This window comes from Macaca nemestrina, chromosome 1 (assembly GCF_043159975.1).
Source record: "Macaca nemestrina isolate mMacNem1 chromosome 1, mMacNem.hap1, whole genome shotgun sequence".
Classification (NCBI taxonomy): domain Eukaryota; kingdom Metazoa; phylum Chordata; class Mammalia; order Primates; family Cercopithecidae; genus Macaca; species Macaca nemestrina.
Window position 1 is genome coordinate 168,434,035 of NC_092125.1, and position 19,018 is coordinate 168,453,052.

The window sequence follows — 19,018 nt, forward strand, 5'->3', positions numbered from 1 at the left end:
AAAAAAGAAGGTCATATTAGGTTTCACAGCCCAGTCTCATTTCTTCAGCATTTCAAAACATGAATAGGAAAAGAAGTGAACTAGTTGGGGTAGGGGAAATGAGAAGAAGGAAACAGCAACAGCAAATGTTACACAGGTGTGGGGCCATTTGGTACACCTGGAAGAACGTCTTCAAGCACTAACAGTCAAAGAAAAGTGCACCACTAAGAGATGGTGCTGGATGGGCAGGATACGGAGCGTGAACTTTGAGGAATTTTAAGTAGGTAGTTTTAGAAATGCTATTCGTAGAGCCAAGACCAGCTACTGAAATTGTAGGGCCTAGTACAAATTGAAAATGTTCCTCCTGTTGGAAAATGAAGAAGAATTTCAAGGTGACAACAGCATAGCACTAAACTAAGCACAGGGCCTTACATGTCTACATAGGTCGCAGGCCCATGGCAATGTGACATTTGGATGTAGGTGGCATGGTAGAAGAAAAGGGGCTGCAATAATAATCCAAGCACAAGATGAAGGCCTGAACTAAATAAAGCAGAAGCAGTGGAGGAAAATCTTTATGTGCCCCTTGAGAGAGAACCTTGAGTTAATCCAACACAAGCAGTATGACCCCAAGTTTAAAATAACTCTGTGGAAGACTTCCAAAGGCATCTTACTCCAATTTACTAATTGAAAGATCTAAGTGCAGCATACTTTTGCAGCCATTCCTGCCAGCTTTGGCTCTTCTCTGAAGCAGGGCAAGCAACATGTCCTCTAACCTGAGAGAAGATCAAACTTGTCTCACATATCTCAATCTCCACCATGAAAACCCAGAAAGATCCCCAGACAAAGCAAAATGACCTTAACATATCCGCATCTGAATGAAGACCTCATGACAACAGCAAACTGCAGTAAAACATCCTGTCAGAAGACTGAGGCCCATTTCGGAAAACTGGACCTTCATCTGCCCTTGTCAGTTTGCTTGGAAGAGAAAGCAGCATCATTAAATACGGATGATAGCATGCATGGACATACCTGCTCTAATTTCTGAAGCAGTATTCCAAAGAAGGGCTGTGGACACACATACGTGGTCCCACGCAGCTTCTGAATCCTGAGTGTGTTCACAAACACACACATCACACACACAAATAATTCAGAAAGCACTAGAAAGGTTTCAAATAAGTGTAATAAATACAAGGTGTCCCAAATAGGCCACTATCTTTGCCTTTTTCTTAAGTTTCACAACAAAACCAACAAATAAATCCATCATGTGTTTATGAGATTAAACAAAACACCATTGATTAAGGTGACAAATAAAAGAATTTTTTCAGAAAGGGAAAGATGAAGTGTCAGATTATAAACATTACATATAACAAAATTATGTGTTCATATAGAGAGAAAGATAGATGGATGGTATCATCCACAATGTGAAGTATAGTAGAAGAAAATCAATGTTCCACCTATCTTACAACAATATGAATTTTGTGGCAATTCATCTTAACAACCTATTTCATTCAATCACTGCTAAATTCAAATAGATACAATCTTGGTAACCTTGGGAAATATACATTTTCAATTTCTAACTAGATCAGATAATATACAAATTTTCAGAATTTAAGACTATCTATTAAACTGTGCATTTTAAGATAATACTGCATTTAAAATTATACGATAACACAAAACTTAAGACTATCTATTAAGTTGGTCATCTCTCCAAAATTCATGCTTCCAGGATATGGAAAGACATTTTGTTAGCCTCAATTCCTACACATTAAAACGGTCCACATTTACATCAACAGACTGAAATAAATCACTGTATTCAGGGCAGCACATATGCCAAAACACTGTCAACTGCTGAAGGAGTAGGATGTTGGACTTACATTCTGCATCATCTTAAGGCTGGTTAAAAAGAAAATACCTCTAAGTTGAAGAGCCAATAAGCAGATGACATTTCTTTAGAAAAACCATGAGAACACACACACACACACACACACACACACACGGATATTTATATAGCACAAAATCACACACACACACACGGATATTTATATAGCACAAAATCCACTCTACAGCAACCCTAAATACTCAGGACAGTCAGCACAAACACTGCATGGACTGAATGACTCTCAAAAAGAAATAAATATTGGCGGGGCACGGTGGCTCACGCCTGTAATCCCAGCACCTTGGGAGGCCAAGGTTGGGTGGGTTGCCTGAGCTCAGGAGTTCATGACCAGACTGGCCAACATGGCAAAACCTCCAAAAATACAAAAAATTAGCTGGACGTGATGGTGTGCACCTGCAGTCCCAGCTACTCTGGAGGCTGAGGCATGAGAATCGCTGGAAGCCAGGACGTGAAGGTTGCAATGAGCCGAGATAACGCCACTTCACTCTAGCTTGGGCAACAAAGCAAGACTCTGACTCAAAACAAAACAAAACAAAACAAAGGAAAGAAAAAATAAATAAAGATCCAAAATAGAAAAGGTTGATTTTGGTCCTGAAAGAGGAAGGAAAAAAAAAAAAGGTACACTGTTCCCTCTGATAATATAGGGTATGGTTAGTTTTGTGGTTTGAATACTCTTTAAATCCACTAAATACTCATTCAGCTGATATTTATTAAGCATCTATGTGCCAGGCCCTATATCAATCTAGCATGAGGTCTGTTCCAGAGCTTAGAATCCCAATCACTGGGATTGGGTGCTAATCCACCAAAAGCTTTCAATAGCAAAAGTTTAAATGGAATTTTACTCTGTGTCAGGCAGAAAAATTAAACAGCCAGTAGTTATCACAATTAAGGTACAGAGGCTCTTACACTGCCAATACAGTTCTACATAAATACATTATGAAATAGGAATAGGCTGTAGGTCAGAAGCTAAATGAAAGCATTTAGTCAAACATTGAATCTGCCAGCCAATTCACCTTTCACTACTGAAGAGATTATCTCTAAAATACTAGTCCAGGGTTACAGAAAGTCAACTAGGTTACCTTAGTTTCTTGACACTGGAGACAAAAAGATTTGTTTTAATAAAAGTGGTGATTAACACCTCAAAATAATTGACTTTAGTTAGATAAAATCCATCAACTGGAATGAAAGCATCTCAGGATCAAATCTCAACTACTAATGCTTTAAGCAAAGGCAAATGAGGTCTTTTTTTTTCTTTTTTTTTTTATCTGAATGTCTTATTTCTCTCTTTGTCATATACTTTTTTCAATAAGTAATGCAGGCAAGGCCAGCAAAAGGACAATGACAAGTGTGTTTTGTGACTCAGGAAAGGAAAAGTCAGCCATGCAATGACCTATGAGAGAGCTACTCCTGTTTCACCCCAGATCATCACCTCGATTCCAAAGCCACTCCAATTACTCAGAACCACAGCTGAAAATTCTCTGAACACACCACTTCTCCAACAAAAATTTTCTGCAAATCTATGTACCAGGTACCACACAAGGCACTCAAGATACAAACATCGTACCCTTGAACTGAGTGTGGTAGCTCACACCAGTAATCCCAACACTTTGAGAGGCCAAGACGGGAAGATCCATTGAGGCCAGGAATTCGAGACCAACCGGGGCAACATATTAATAGCAAGACCCCATTTCAATAAAAAATGTAAAATTAGCCAGGCATGGTGGCACACACCTGTAGTCCCAGCAACTCCGGAGACTCATGTGGGAGGATCACTTGAGCCCAGGAGTTCCAGGGTGCAGCAAGCTATGGCTGCGCCACCGCACTCCTGCCTCTAAAAAATAAAAAATTTACTGAGCAACTACTCTGTGCCAGGCACATTTTCCTAAGTGTCAGAGAAACCACAAAGGGAGGGGGCATCAGAAGTTATCTGTGATTGTCTTCAGATTGCTTGGCCAGGTGACATCAAACAGATGACAACTTGGCCTATCAAAATAAGGTCAAGTTATAACAATGGCTTCCTATCATTTACTGGCACAACCCCAAAATAAAAATAATAAAGGCTTAATTCTGGCTGGTCACAGTGGCTCACACCTGTAATCCCAGCGCTTTGGGAGGACGAGGCAGGCGGATCACTTGAGGTCAGGAGTTTGACACCAGCCTGGCCAACAATGGCGAATCCCTGTCTCTGCTAAAAATACAAAACTTAGCTGGGCATGGTGGCACACGCTTGTAGTCCCAGCTACTTGGGAGGCTGAGGCAGGAGAATCATTTGAACTCAGGAGGCAGAGGTAGCAGTGAGCTGAGATCGCGCCATTGCACTGCAGTCTGGGCGACACAGCAAGACTGTGTCTCAAAAAAAAGGCTTAATTCTATAGTTTTTTGCCTTACGAGCCTGCCAGTTTATGTAAAAGTCTAACACAGAATTATACAATATAATGTTGAGGGCTACATGCATATACAAAAGTATATGGTAAAGCAAGAGAATAATTACAAGATGCAGGATAGTGCTGGAGGAGAGAGATGGAGAAAGGAGCTATGGGGGCTTCAAGGGTACTGATACCATTCTGTTTCTTGGGCTGGGTGGGAGATACAAAATTGTTATCCTTTGTAGCACACATATACCCACACATCTGTATTACCTTTTTGTTCTGACCGTCTGTAAAGTGAAGGCAAACTAGATACACAAGACAGAGCTGAAGGAATGTTCACAAAACAGCAAATTTCCAAGATGCCTGGCTAAGTCACCAGAAAGAGATAATTACTCAATGTTCTTTTCATTGTTCTACAGAAAATGCTGAGAGTGAAAGACCCCTGTAAACGAGCTCAAGTCCCTTGTAAGACTGCTCTACCGTGAAGTATCAGACTGTGTGTATGGGACAGAACTAGGAGAAGGCTTGCTCACCCTGGTATCATCCCTTCATCAAAATACCACTAATAACAGCAGTGCACATGTGTGCGCGCACATGCACACACACATACATGCATCAAGAGGCCTGGTCAAAGATGAACTGTATAGCTTTGTGATTCTTCAAACTGCAAGTTCTTTATCTCCCCACTTGTAAGAGTATTTTGGCACTAAAGTAGTTATTTGGGGGAAAAAAAAATACAGTGAAGAAAAACTTCATTCTATAAATTATCCCTAATATCACTTTGATGAATCTCTTCCAATAAGAAAATAAGCTTTAAAAAATAAAAAACCTTGGTTAAAAAAATAGATGTCAAAGTCCTTTAGAGGCAGAAATTAAGGCAGAAACTCTTAAATTTAAGGCATTTTGGCACTTAAGTGACTCATTTCAGACATCCAGTATCCACCCTTCAATTGGTTTTTGTTCAAAGCTTGACCTTCTTTTCCTTCACACCAAAAATACAGTTTTAAATCACTCCCTGACACTTGCTATGGGTAACTATGAAGAAAACACCTCAGCCTCCTGAGTAGCTGGGACCACAGGTGCGTGCCATCATGCCCAGCTAATTTTTGTATTTTTAGTAGACATGGGGTTTCACCATGTTGCCCAGGCTGGTCTCGAACTCCTGACTTCAAGTGACCCTCCTACCTCAGCCTCCCAAAGTGGTGGGATTACAGACATGAGCCCCAGTTTTTGTATTTTTAGTAGACATGGGGTTTCACCTTGTTGCCCAGGCTGGTCTCGAACTCCTGACTTCAAGTGATCCTCCTGCCTCAGCCTCCCAAAGTGGTGGGATTACAGACATGAGCCCCAGTGCCAGGCCCAAAGAAAATTCTGAATCCAGTATAATTGGTCAAGTACATACTCTTCAGAGCCAGACTGACTGAGTTCAAATCCTGGCACCAGTACTTAAAGGCTATAAGACTTCTGTCATGTATATTTTTGCCTCAGTCAAGTTTGTGCCTCAGTTTCTTCATCAATAAAACGGGAATAATATCACTCAGGGTTGTTTTGAAAGTTGTATGTGATTAACATAATATGTATAAAGGACTTGGAATGATGCTGCTTTGCAAATTTCATTCAAGAACATGGAGATCTAAGTATTTGTTTCTATGTGCCAAGGGTTGTTCTAGACCATTTCTTTTTTGTTCTTGTTTTGGAGACAGGGTCTCACTCTGTCACTGAGGCTGAAGTGCAGTGGTGTGATCACAGCTCACTGCAGCCTTCACCTCCCAGACTCAAGCAATTCTCCCGCCTCAGCCTCCAGAGTAGCTGAGACTACAGGCACATGCCACCATGCCTGGCTAATTTTTTTTTTTTTTGTAGAGATGGGGTCTCATCATGTTGCCCAGGTTGGTCTCAAACTCTTGAGTTCAAGGGCTCTTCCTGCCTGGGCCTCCTAAAGTGCTGGGATTACAGGCATGAGCCACCGCACCTGGCCAATTCTAGAAAGTTTGTATACATGAACTCATCAAATGCTCACAAATATCTATGAAGTCTAGGGTATAATATTCCTTATTTCTTAGATGAGGAAACTGAAACAGAGAGATTAAGTAACTTACCCAAAGTAACTGAGTTAATGTTATACAGCCTAGACTCAACTTCAAGCAAGTTGGCCCCAGTTCATTTTCTTAATCACTACATGCTGCTGCTTAATGTTTGTGAGCATTTCCTTGAACAGAAATATTTTGCATGTTAGCGTACACCCTGCTGAAACATGATGCTAGCACCTGTATAAAAGGGATAGGTTCTTACTAAAGAACTGAGCTGATGACTGTAAGGAAATACCTGGTTCTGCTCTGTATAACCACCACTTCCTTTAGGTACTGTATCTCTAACTAACTAAAAACTTAGTTTCTATGTGGCTGCTTCCTACCAAACTATAAGCATCCTTTAATTCCATACCTTCTCACCAGTCAGCTTCCTTTCCTCTCTCCCAGACCTTCTCCCTCCCCCAATCCATCCTAGACACAACTCCAAGAGAGACCTTCTGAAAACACAAGGTGGCACAAGTCACTATCTTGCTGACACCACAGTGTGTTCCTTGGTTTGTCGGATGGCATGGATGAATACTCCTTAGGATAGCATTCAAAGTCTCTCTGATCTAGCCAGAAACTACTTCTCAACCTTACCTCCCACCCTCATTTCCTTATCGTTCATCCTTCGACCCCTTGTCTGTGCCAGGCACAGAGTCAAGTGCAACTGTGGTTCCTACCCTACCACAATCTACAGACTCGTGGAGGAAAGACAGTACAGAACACAGAGGTGGACACTCCAATCTGACCTCAGGTCCGAAAGAAGCTTACCACACTGGAGTTGGGCTTCTGAAGGGCTAGGAAAAGTTGGCTGGAAGAAACACCCTTCAGTTTGTGTGTTCCTCCAAGAAGCTTTCCCGGATCATTTTTCTCCTATCTTACCTTGAGAGTTAATCCCCACTTCTGTAATCCACCAGCACATGGGCTAAAGCTAGTCCATTCAGTGTCTGTACTACAGAGGTGTTCCCTGTGGGCAGAGGCAGCCCTGTGGGCCCCCAGCTGAGTAAACACACTGTGACTATGCACACATTTCAAGATGCTCATTTCTCCAGGCAGACTCAGCCCTGTGCCTGGGAACACTTGGTGGGCAGAACCAGGGTTGGACTGCAGGCCCCGCACACCCCTTAGCCAGGTTCCCCCCGACAGGTCACGATTTGTACAATCATATGCAGTGGCCTTGTACCTTTACCTGACATTTCACTCCTCCAGCGGAGCAGACATTGTTTACAAATCCTCCAGAGCAGATTATCATCCCCTTGAGGCCAGAGGCTATCTTAACAGTCAAGCGAGAGCCACTCTACTTGAGATGAAGAAGTATCATACCTCTAAACTCTTCCACCTTCCCATCCATAGGACCCTACAAATTATTAGATAAACTTCTCACTACACCCTTTACCATATCTTACGTATTGTATCGTTCACCCCTGACAGTCACGGTCATGACTTTCAGGCAATTAAGACTCAGAAAAGCCTTCTCAACAAATGAAACATCATGTGCAGCAATGGTTTCTTTAAATGCTATCTTATAGTCTGATTCTTTGGCAAGCCTTGAACAACTGAGGAAAATTACTGAATTAAGCATTCTTTTACCTGATTAGACTACATAAGTGGACATTTGGTGCATATTGCCCTTGGTGCTCACAACTATTGCTTCAGTCTACACAAGCTGGTGCAGAAAGATCATTACCACAGGTTGTGTTTGGATCCCAAGCCTAATTTCTTAACAAGGAAGGATCTGTTCCCACAAGTGGATGCTTGCTCCTCCTGAAGCTATCTGACATTCTTAAACACCCACAAAACGCATGAGTCAACTCTGAAAGATTTCTGAGATTAGGATTCCAAAGTATTCTCTGACAGAAGCAGCAGAAAGGTTAGCATTAAGGAAATGATTTACCGTTTTTAACATATAGGTACACGGAAGTCACCTCAAGGGAGGTTGTACAAGGCTTCACCAACAAAGCCCAACTGCTTCTCTTGGAGCCATCTTTTCTGGGTGTCTGTGTGACACAGATAAACTTTACCCTAAAAGTGTCCTAATAAACCCCAAGCCAGTAGAGATTTGTAAGCTATTTCTAAAGAAGGTAACAAAGACAGGTTTACAACTTATTTAATATAATTTTTAAAACTTTGAAATCATAAAGACTATAATCCTACTCATTTTTGTTCCTTTGGACATTAGACTAGTATGCTCGTGGCATCAAGTCACCGATCACTGGTCTCTGAGGGAAAAGAGACCTCACATGGAATACATCTGTCTTCAATACCTTTCCTTTGCCATTTAGTCTGCAATATTTAGCTCACGATAGGGGCAATTATTGTTGGTCTTCAACCAAAGGAAGTTGTAGCCAACATTACTCAAATCTGTGATCTGCACAATCGATTATTACCTAAGTCAAAAGCAGATTAATAGTAAAATGAAAAATTATTTAACCTAGATTTGAGCTCAAAAGTACAAATGCACATCTCTTAATCACTAATTGTGAGATTAAAAATAAAAGAATTTGTAATGTGATTTATTTCCTGACATCTGCATTTTATCAAGGGACAATCCCTTTTTAAAAACATTGACACACTGGAACGGCTTCACACCGAGGCAATGGCATATATGATACCAGGAACTACTACTGCCAGGCTGGGAATCAGGAGTCCCAGCTCTTTGTTCTGCTTTCAACTCACTGCCCACAGGACTCTGAACACAGCAACGTATTTCACTTACCATGGCCTCAAGTTTCCTCATCTGCAAGAAAGAGGTAGACCGTTGGACCTCTGCAGTCTCTGCGGTGGCACTTCAATTCCCTGCATTTGGGGCCTTGTGTGAAGGGTAGAGGACTAGCCTCCCCACACTAGCTTCCCTTAAACCACAAAGGTTCCATCTCTGTGGTGAGGAGGGGACTTTACAGACTAAGAGTCTCCCGGCATTTACGGGCAGCGAAAGCAACTGATCATCATGACCATTCTAAACGTGAGGGTGGGAGTCAGGACGGGAACTCAGGCCTGAATCATCAGTTAGTGTTCTTTTTACCATTCCTTCCCTAGAACACTTCCTGAGAATAAGGGCCAATGCTTTGTGAGGCCTCTTCACTCTTTTCTCTCTAGCCAGACTGGATATTTATATTCACTTAGTCTAATTTTGTATCCAGGGTCCAGAAATGTGTTGGCAGTGGGTATGTTTCTATAATAGCCAAGATAAAAAGATGCATGGACAACAGCCATGACTTTGGGTAGGGGAGGGGCTGGCATTACTGAAAAAGAAGGTGATCCAATCTCTAAGCACAAAGGATATCCAGCCAATTCTTTCTCCTTAGGTTTTCTCATTCCGCCAGCAAATCAATTATTATTTGATCCTTCATATTTATTCAAAGAATAAAACAGTACAGTAACCTTCTTTTAAAACTAAATAAGTCATGAAAGTAAAAGACACTGGAGCTTCATAAGCCAAAAAATTTTGGACGTCCTACGTCAAGAGTATTTTCTTGGCCCAGGATAGGAACACATGCATTCATAAACACACCATGAACATCTGGTGTAACACCACATGCGGCTTTATATAAGCAGCAGAGGAGAAAAGCAGATTGGGATGAATGCAACAGAAGTTGGGCAAGGGAGCAAATAGGAAAACGGCAAGTAATCTGAAAGATTTGCCAAAATCACAGAAGAGTTTTAAACCCAGAATGTTTAACCGTCTCCTCAAGCTCATGTTCTGCAAATCTGCCTTGGTATCCACTCTAGCAGGCACTTTCAGCCCTACAGAGTAGGATTACACTGGAAATCTCAGGGGACCTCTGGATTTTCTTACTCTGTAAAAACCACAGAACAGCCTCCCTGTAACCTGAGCATAGCCCAAGTACTAGCTGCATTCAGAGGATAAGGACGAATGTCACTTTTAAAGCAACACAAATAGTAATTCCTTGCCATTGCACAAGGCCCGGAGTGTGAATCTATCCGGCTGTGCCGTGCACCTTGTTGGCTGCCTCCCTGAGCAGGATCTTGGCTGCAGCTCAGCAGAAGCAAGGCTGCTATTCTCCAGTGCCATCTGCTCACACAGGATGGATTGCTACTGCTGCCCATGAGAGTCTTCCCTCTCTCTCTCTGTAGTAACTCTGGCAATGCCCTGTTAGAGAACTACAGCAAGGGCTCCAAAAATGTGTGCTGCTCAGCAACCTCCTGAAGGGAAACGGGAACAGGGAGGGAGCTGATGCGGACACTCTTCTGACAGGACCTCCTCAGCTCTCAGCAAGGTCAAGCGGTCCACTGAGCGGGCCAACACGCAATCATCCTTCAACAGCTAGCAAGAACGATACCAGTGGCAACAGTAATGAAACACTTAGGAAGTACTGGACCGTGGGTTGTCAAATTAAGGTCATGACCACTATTTTGGTTGTTTAAAATAAAAAGTGTTTGGCACACAAAAAGAGAAAATATTATAAATTATTAAAATGTGTTTCACGTAACTGCAGGGTTAAGCTCATTCCTACTGTGAAGCACATTAAAAATAAATATCCATAAAAATTTTAAAAGAAAAAATAAATAAGCAAATATTGGGCCAAGTCTTTTTATAATCCCTTGTACGCATTATCTCAATTAATTCTTTCAACAACCGTATGAAGTAGTACCATTATTATTCTTGGTTTGTGGTTGAAGAAATAGAAAGTGTTTGAGTAACTTGCCTGGCTGGCTTCCCAGGCAATGTGGTTCCAAAGCCTGAACTCTTAACACGTGTCCTACAGCAAGTGGCTCCCTAGACCCTGGGTCCAAAGCCTTCCCTCACTTCCTCAAGCAATTTCTCTCACACCGTAATTCTTTGTTCAACCATCTGTCCCTGTCCCCTTGTGAACGAGAACATCTCAAGGACAGGTCTTGTTGTGCTGAGTGACTTAAACAAAGGATCAGGGAGCAAAGGATCCCATAAGTACAAAATTTTAAATTAAGTGAGTAAATGAAGAATGGAAAAAGAAAAAAGAAGGCAAATTGTAGCCAAGAAAAAAAAAAAAAAAAATCCCTGACACTCGAGGGTCTGTCTTTGCCAAAGGGAAATTCAGTCTCTGAATTTAGGAAAGAAAATTAAGAAAACTCAGTCTCTGAATTAAGGAAACAAGTTCCTTGCATTCTTAGAGAGACTTGGGGGAAAATAAACTTCACCTAAAAATTTAATCAGGTTGGAAAAAAACCAACTAGAGTGTCAAAACATCTGCTTATGCTTTGTTCTGGGCCCTTCATTCAGGAAAAACAATTTAATGAGTTTTTGGATCAATAAAGTTAAGGCTAGGGTTTATTTGGGGGATTGAGGGTGAAGAGGGAAACATTCTGGATTAGAAAGCCAAATCCTTCTGGTATTGGAGGATTGAAAGCTGAGAGACAGAAAAAGAACAGAATCTCCAGAAGGGGAAAGAGCAAGAAATCAATGAGCTGAACCTAAGCCAGGGGAGGGGCAGGCAGTGGCTGAAGGGGTGTGTGGGGAATGGCTGATAGGTTTTTAGGACACTGGTGTCTAACCTGCCATGTCAAGTTCCTTGCACCAGATTTTAATCCCCATCACCCCAAACCTTAATACAACCAACTTACCTAAGTAGTCTTTTTTTTTTTTTTTTTTTTTGAGACGGGCTCTCACTTTGTTACCCAGACTGGAGGGTAGTGGCGCGATTATGTCTCACTGCATCCTCGACTTCCCGGGTTCAGGGGATCCTGCCACCCTCAGTCTCCTAAGTAGCTGGGACTGTAGGCGTGTGTCACCATGCCTGGCTAATTTTTTTGTATTGTGTAGAGACGAGGTTCCACCATGCTGCCCAGGCTGATCTCGAACTCCTGAGCACAAGCGATCTGCCCACCTTGGCCTCCCACAGTACTGGGATTACAGGTATGAGTAGTGCTTTGGGAGAAGGAAAGAAGAAGGGTTGGGTCCAACATGGGATGAAGTCATACAGAAAGGGCAGCCTTTCCAAGGAAAGACTGAAAGGCAGAAGTGAAAAATTACAGAAGCATGCAATCTGAGGAAGAGGTGACCAAGGAGAATACCCAGTACTAGAGATGTGGTGTGGAGTGCTGTGAAGCCACTGAGTAAAGGATGAGGGCCCGAGTCTTTCTAATTTGGCAGATAAAACAGGAGACAGGGACAGCTGATCTCCTGTTAAGTGAGAAAATTGTATGTTAACTCTGTGGTGCAAGCCAGGTGCCACAGACTGTCACCCAGGGTCACTAATAACCTCCACCATGAGAACACATCTACTCCCATATGGTGTAGCCACTACCATGCCACACACCATAATGATTCAGTACTGACAACCAAGATTTGTGGTTCAAAAATCTCTTGCTAGGCCGGGCGTGGTGGCTCACACCTGTAATCCCAGCACTTTGGGAGGCCAAGACAGGTGGCTCACTTGAGGTCAGGCGTTCGAGACCAGCCTGGCCAACATTGTGAAACCCCGTCTCTATTAAAAATGCAAAAAATTAGCCAGGCATGGTGGTACATGCCTGCAATCCCAACTACCCGAGAGGCTGAGACAGGAGAATCGCTTGAACTCAGAAGGCGGAGGTTGCAGTGAGCACAGATCATGCCATTGCACCCCAGCCTGGGCAACAGAGTGAGAGTTCAAATAAATAAATAAATAAATAAATAAATAGATAGATAGATAGATAGAAAAGCTCTTGCTGGCCAAGATGGCCCAGAAGTAGAAATAGTAACGAGGAAGAGAAGAAAGCATTGGGTTTCATCTTGCAACTCTGGAAGTCTTACTCTACTAATTAATCTAAAAACGAGCTGATAAAATTACCCAATAGGAAACCTCAAACTCTGCCAGATTTTGCTTTCTGGGTAGGACAATCTATTCCCACAGTTGTCTCTATTCCAATATGAGTTCCTGGATATCTGAGGGTGTTTCCATCATAAATCAAACTGCCTGCAGTACATCAGGCCCTTGATTTCCATCAGTAAGTTTATTCTATACCCAAGTCTCTGCATCTTATTTGATTCCATATTGCTATTCCAAATAACACATGCATGAAATTGAATGCTCCACCAGATATACTAATTTTAGAGTCACTTTAAAATTGTCACACTTTCTCCACCACCAAATAAGAGGAGGAAAACAAAGCAGGCATATATAATTCAGCAGCTGCCACAGCTGCTCTCTAAAAACTGGTACAAAGAAGGTGACATATTTGAGACAAGAATATCCCCTCCCTTTTTTCTTTTCATTTAACACTAAACCAGAAGATACCTGCAGTCTTTAAAGATGATCAATTGGTGCAGTAGAGCTACTTCACCAAGGAATCAGTCAAAAAACAAAAGTTATGTTTTAAAAAGCGTAAAGTTTACGTTTTAAACACATTCCACTTCCCAAATATATATATACACACACACACATTATATAACATTATATATAACATATATATTTGGGAAGTGGAATGAGTTTAAATATATATATATTACATATTATACAACTATATATAAAATATATATTACATAATATATAATAATATATTTTTTATATATAGAGAGAGAGAGTTGACATGGAGTCTCTCTCTGTTGCTCAGGCTGGAGTGCAGTGGCACGATCTTGGCTCACTTTAACCTCTGCACCTGGGTTCAAGCAATTCTTATGTCTCAGTCTCCCGAGTAGCTGGGATTATAGGCATGTGCTAATTTTTTATTTTTAGTAGAGACAGGATTTCACCACGTTGGCCAGGCTGGTCTCAAACTCCTGACCTCAAGTGATCCACCCACTTCAGCCTCCCAAAGTGCTGGGATTACAGGCGCGAGCCACCATGCCCGGCCCTAAGTATATAATTAGATTCCACTTCTTTGCGACTTAAAGACATGACAATCTTCAGATAAATTTAAACCTAATAAAATCCAATGATAGCTGCTATGGTGATTATCAGTCTATTCAGCCCTATATATTTTAGGCAAAGCATCAACAACATTCGTTTTACCTGACCTTTTAAGAGCAACTATTGGCTGGGTGTGTTGACTCACGCCTGTAATCCCATCACTTTGGGAGGCAGAGGCAGGCAGATCAGGAGGTCAGGAGTTTGAGACCAGCCTGGCCATTTAGTGAAACCCTGTCTCTACTGAAAAAACAAAATTAGCCGGGTGTGATGGCGGGCGCCTGTAGTCCCAGCTACCAGGGAGGCTGAGGCGGGAGAATCACTTGACCAGGGAGGTGGAGGCTGCAGTGCGGAGATTGTGCCACTGCACTCCAGCCTAGGCAACAGAGGGAGACTCCGTCTCAAAAAATAATAATAATAATTTAAAAATAAATAAAATAAAAATAAATAAATAAATAAGCAACTATTTTTGAAACACGGAATAAGTCTATATCCCAAAAAAAAAAAAAAAGGCCTATATTTACACCTGTAATCCCAGCACTTTGGGAGGTTAAGGCAAGCAGACTGCTTGAGTCCAGGACTTCCAGACCAGCCTGGGCAATACAGTGAGACCCTATCTGTACAAAACATAAACAAAAACAAAAACAAACCAAGCATGGTAGCATGTGCCTGTAGTCCCAGCTACTCAAGAGGCTGAAGCTGGAGGATCTCTTGAGCAAAAGGTGGAGGCAGCAGTAAGCTATGATCATGCCACTGCACTCCAGCCTGGATGGTAAAGCAAGACCTTGTCTCAAAAAAAAAAAAAAAAAAAAAGGAAGAAGAAGAAAAGACAGACCAGTAATTAGAACAGGAATGACACCCTAACAAGGAAGATGCCTAGCCTGAAACCCTTAACAGAGGGCTGCTCTGCCTTGCATAACACTTGAACTATCAAGAACGAAGCTTTAAATAGTTGATTCTGCAAACTTTTTTGGCCTTTCACCAGTCACTAACGATGTGACAGATTTCCAAGATATAACTAAAGGCAAGAAACAGAACCAGTATTACAGGAAGATCCTATCATCATAATTTAACTTCTAGAAACACCACAGTGAGTTCCTGGCTCCCGTCACTTAGAACATCTCGCGCCGACTAACAGCAGTTCCAGCTAGAGCTCAGCCACCATCTGTGGCTGTCTTTCACAATCTCAGCCATAAAGGAAAAGCAATGTTTCAAACGTGCTGTTTGGTTTGGCTAGGCTCCTCTACGCATAAGCTAAGTGCACCTATTTTTCATTTTCTGGGATCTGAGCTCCAGCAGTGTTTGAAACATGACATTCAAAGCACCATTTAACAGAAGACAAGAAAGAATGACATCCTCTAATACCTTAAAACTGATCTTAATTATGAGATTTGGATTGGGACTCTGAGACAACCTAACAGAAAATGTCCTGGGGCTGGGGGGCGGGGGGGATGGCAGGACTTTCCATGAGGCACTAAAATTCATGTCCTCTACAAAACTAACCCTAGGGTAATCACTACTAACAACAAATACCAATACACTGGCCTCACACCACCCTAGGGTGAGGCAGTGAGGGACTGTGAGCAAAGAATTGAAGAGGGGCCACACGCACACACAAAACCGGCCAACCAATGACCAAGAAAAAATAATACTTTAATGTAATACTTTTAAACACGCCCAAAAAATCCATGATTAAAAAAACTATGGAAAGTTTAAATGCAAATAGGATCCGACCCTACATATGTCTGACAGTCTTACTTCACCCTCATCCTGACCAGGTCAGATCTGGAATTTATTTGAAATTTTGGTATGTTGTTCATTTTATCACATTAAACTATTATTTATCTTGATTGCTGAGTGTTTGTGGTGCCCCCTTAAACTCTTCACTGGAGGAGAGTGCCTCAGCTTCACTCCCCTTGCCCTGCCCAGGCCGTCAGTATGCATGAATCTGTGTAATACTAGAAAACCCTGTGCGCTAGCTCCACCATTACTCTCATTTACACATGAGTAAACCCAGCTAGCGTGGTCAAATCAGGATCTAAATCCAGAGCCTACACTCTTAAACACAACCACACTACCTCTCTGAGCTTTGCATCACCACGTCATTTGGTATAAATCAATACAGTTCTGGATTTTAGAAAATCCAGATATGTGGAAACAATCCAAATTAACTATAATTAAAGATAATTTGGGGAAATTCAGTCATGAGTTGTTCACTGCTGAACAGTATCTTGCAATATTTAGGCTAAGTTTTTCTTTTCTCTTTTTTTTTTTTTGAGACAAGTTCTCACTCTGCCAACCAGGCTGGGGTACAGTGGCGCAATCATAGCTCACTGTATCCTTGAACTCCTGGGTTCAGGCAATCCTCCCATCTCATCCACCCTAGTAGCTGGGACTGCAGGGGTACACCACCACAGCCGGCTGTTTTTATTTTTGTAGACACAGGGTCTTGCTACATTGCCCAGGCTGGTCTCAGAAGTCCTGGCCTCAAGTGGTCCTCCCACCTCAGCCTGCCAAAGAGCTGGGATTACAGCCGTGGGCCACTATACCTGGCCTAAGCTAAGTGTTATTTCCACCATGCTCCCAGCATTTTTGTCCTGCCATTGATTTTAGATAGCCATCTTATTCTTCAGCATAAGCCAAGGGAGAAAATCTCTGGCCAGACTCAAAGGGACAGAACTACAGATTTGAGTCCTGGAGTAGCTGGTAGGTTCTGAGACAGCCCTGGTATGCACCCTCAAATACGGTAGGTAGGCTTTTGAGACTAACTGAGCTAGAGTGTGGCCTGCAGGACAATGTTCAGAAGTACTTTCCAAATAATGTGTTTATTTAGAAAGAGAATAGAATATGGAGAGCAGGCTGGGTGTGGTGGCTGGGTGTGGTGAGTATGGTGGCTGGTACCTATAATCTCAGCACTTTGGGAGCCTAAGGGGGAGGGATCACCTGAGGCCAGGAGTTCAAGACCCACCTAGATAACACAACAGAGACCCTCATCTTTACAAAAACAAACAAAAAGAATATGCAGGGCCAGGCATAGTGACTCACACCTGTAATCCCAGCACTTTGGGAGGCCGAGGCGGGTGAATCACCTGAAGTCAGGAGTTCAAGACCAGATTGATCAACATGGTAAAACCTCATCTCTACTAAAAACACAAAACTAGCTGGGCATGGTGGCACATGCTTGCAAGCCCAGCTACTTGGGAGGCTGAGGCAGGAGAATAGCTTGAACCTGGGAGGCGGAGGCTGCAGTAAGCTGAGATCACACCATTGCACTCCAGCCTGGGCAACAAGAGTAAAACTCTGTCTCAAAAAAAAAAAAAAAAAAAAAAAATGCAGAGTAACCTGCTAAAGCTACTACAGTGGTTCTACCACACTTAACCAGTTGTTAGTGGTGGCCACTGCAGTTTAAAAGGGTCATGGTGAAAGGCTGAAAAAGAATTAGAAATGATATGGGAAGAATGGTAGAGAGAACTGGGGCCATTTTCCTTGGTGGAAAAAAAGACAACTTAAGTCAGAGAAGTGCTGCCTAGCAACTATTTTCAATTATCTGAAGAGCTAGTGGATTTAATTTATGTGACAACAAAAGACTGAAGTTGGACAAATGGATGACAGTTTATGGATGACAGTTTCAAGGAGCTGGCTTTCATCTCAGTATAAGGGGAAAAAAAATCTTCCAACAATTAGACCTGTCCAGCAATGAAAGAGCCTGTTTCCAGAGAAGGCGAGTTAGCTGTCAGCTGCTATAGAAGGGATCCAGCACAGAATGGCCACTTGGACAGAATGACTTAAAATCCCTTCCAATTCTAAGACATTAAGAAATGGAACAAATCATTAAAATTAACACATTCATTGTTATGCATAGTGTTTAGTCTCTAAGAACCCTAGAAAACCAAAACAGAACTCTGAGCTCCACGGAAAGGAGATCTTGCATTTTTTTCGTGCTCCAAGCTAGATCCTTGATTTTGTTTTCTAAACTAAGCCACTAAAGTAACACAAGTAAAAAAAACAAACAAACAAAAAAAAAAAAACTATTTCCCTTTTGGAAAAACAAAATTATATCCTGAGACAGTATTTATAGTTACCATTTAAGAAAACTGGGAAACTGTACTCATACATGCAATCAATATTTTATAGCTCTCTTGTAAACTACATTGGCTGTTCTACCACAGTCATGCAAAAGAAAAAAAACAGAAGCAGCTGAGTTCAAAAAACAAAGCAGACCAGGCAGACCAGGAGTTGAATCAGATATATCAGCAGCCCAGCACATTAAAAGGCCCTGAAAAAAAATCCATCCGATTAGACCAACAGGAAAACTTAGAAAACTGCCCCTCTTAACGATGACATAATTTGTTTCTGTTTTTGTTTTTTAAGACAGAGTCTTGCTCTGTCACCCAGGCTGGAGTGCAGTGGTCTGATCTTGGCTCCCTACAACTTCCGGTTTCAGGTTCAAGTGATTTTCCTGCCTCAGCCCCCTGAGTAGCTGAGACTAAAAGCGCAAGCCACCACACCTAATTTTTGTATTTTTAGTAGAGACAGGGTTTCGCCATGTTGGCCGGGTTGGTCTCGAGCTCCTGACCTCAAGTGATCCGCCCACCTGGGCCTCCCAAAGTGCTAGGATTACAGGAGCGAGCCACCACACTGGCCAAGATGACACAATTTGTAAAAAGGAAGTATGGCCAGCCCCAGTGGCTCACACCTGTAATCCCAACACTGTGAGAGGCCAAGGTAGGAGAACTGCTTGAGTCCAGAGGTTCAAGACCAGTTTGGGCAACACAGTGAGACCCCGTCTTCAAAAGAACTTTAAAATTGGTGGTGTGGTGTTGAGCACCTGTAGTTTCGGCTACACGGGAGGCTGGGGTGGGAGGATTGCTGGAGTCT

General features: G+C 42.2%; 1 protein-coding gene and 1 pseudogene across 6 annotated transcripts in view; both read right to left on the minus strand.

Annotated features, from left to right (window-relative positions):
- The window catches only part of LOC105498458 (adenylate kinase 4), an 81,476-nt gene that overhangs the window by 42,781 nt on the left and 19,677 nt on the right, over positions 1 to 19,018 (minus strand). The gene's annotated exons all lie outside the window — the stretch shown is intronic.
- Positions 1 to 19,018, minus strand: part of LOC139361973 (small ribosomal subunit protein uS14-like) — a 37,075-nt pseudogene continuing 18,057 nt past the window's right edge.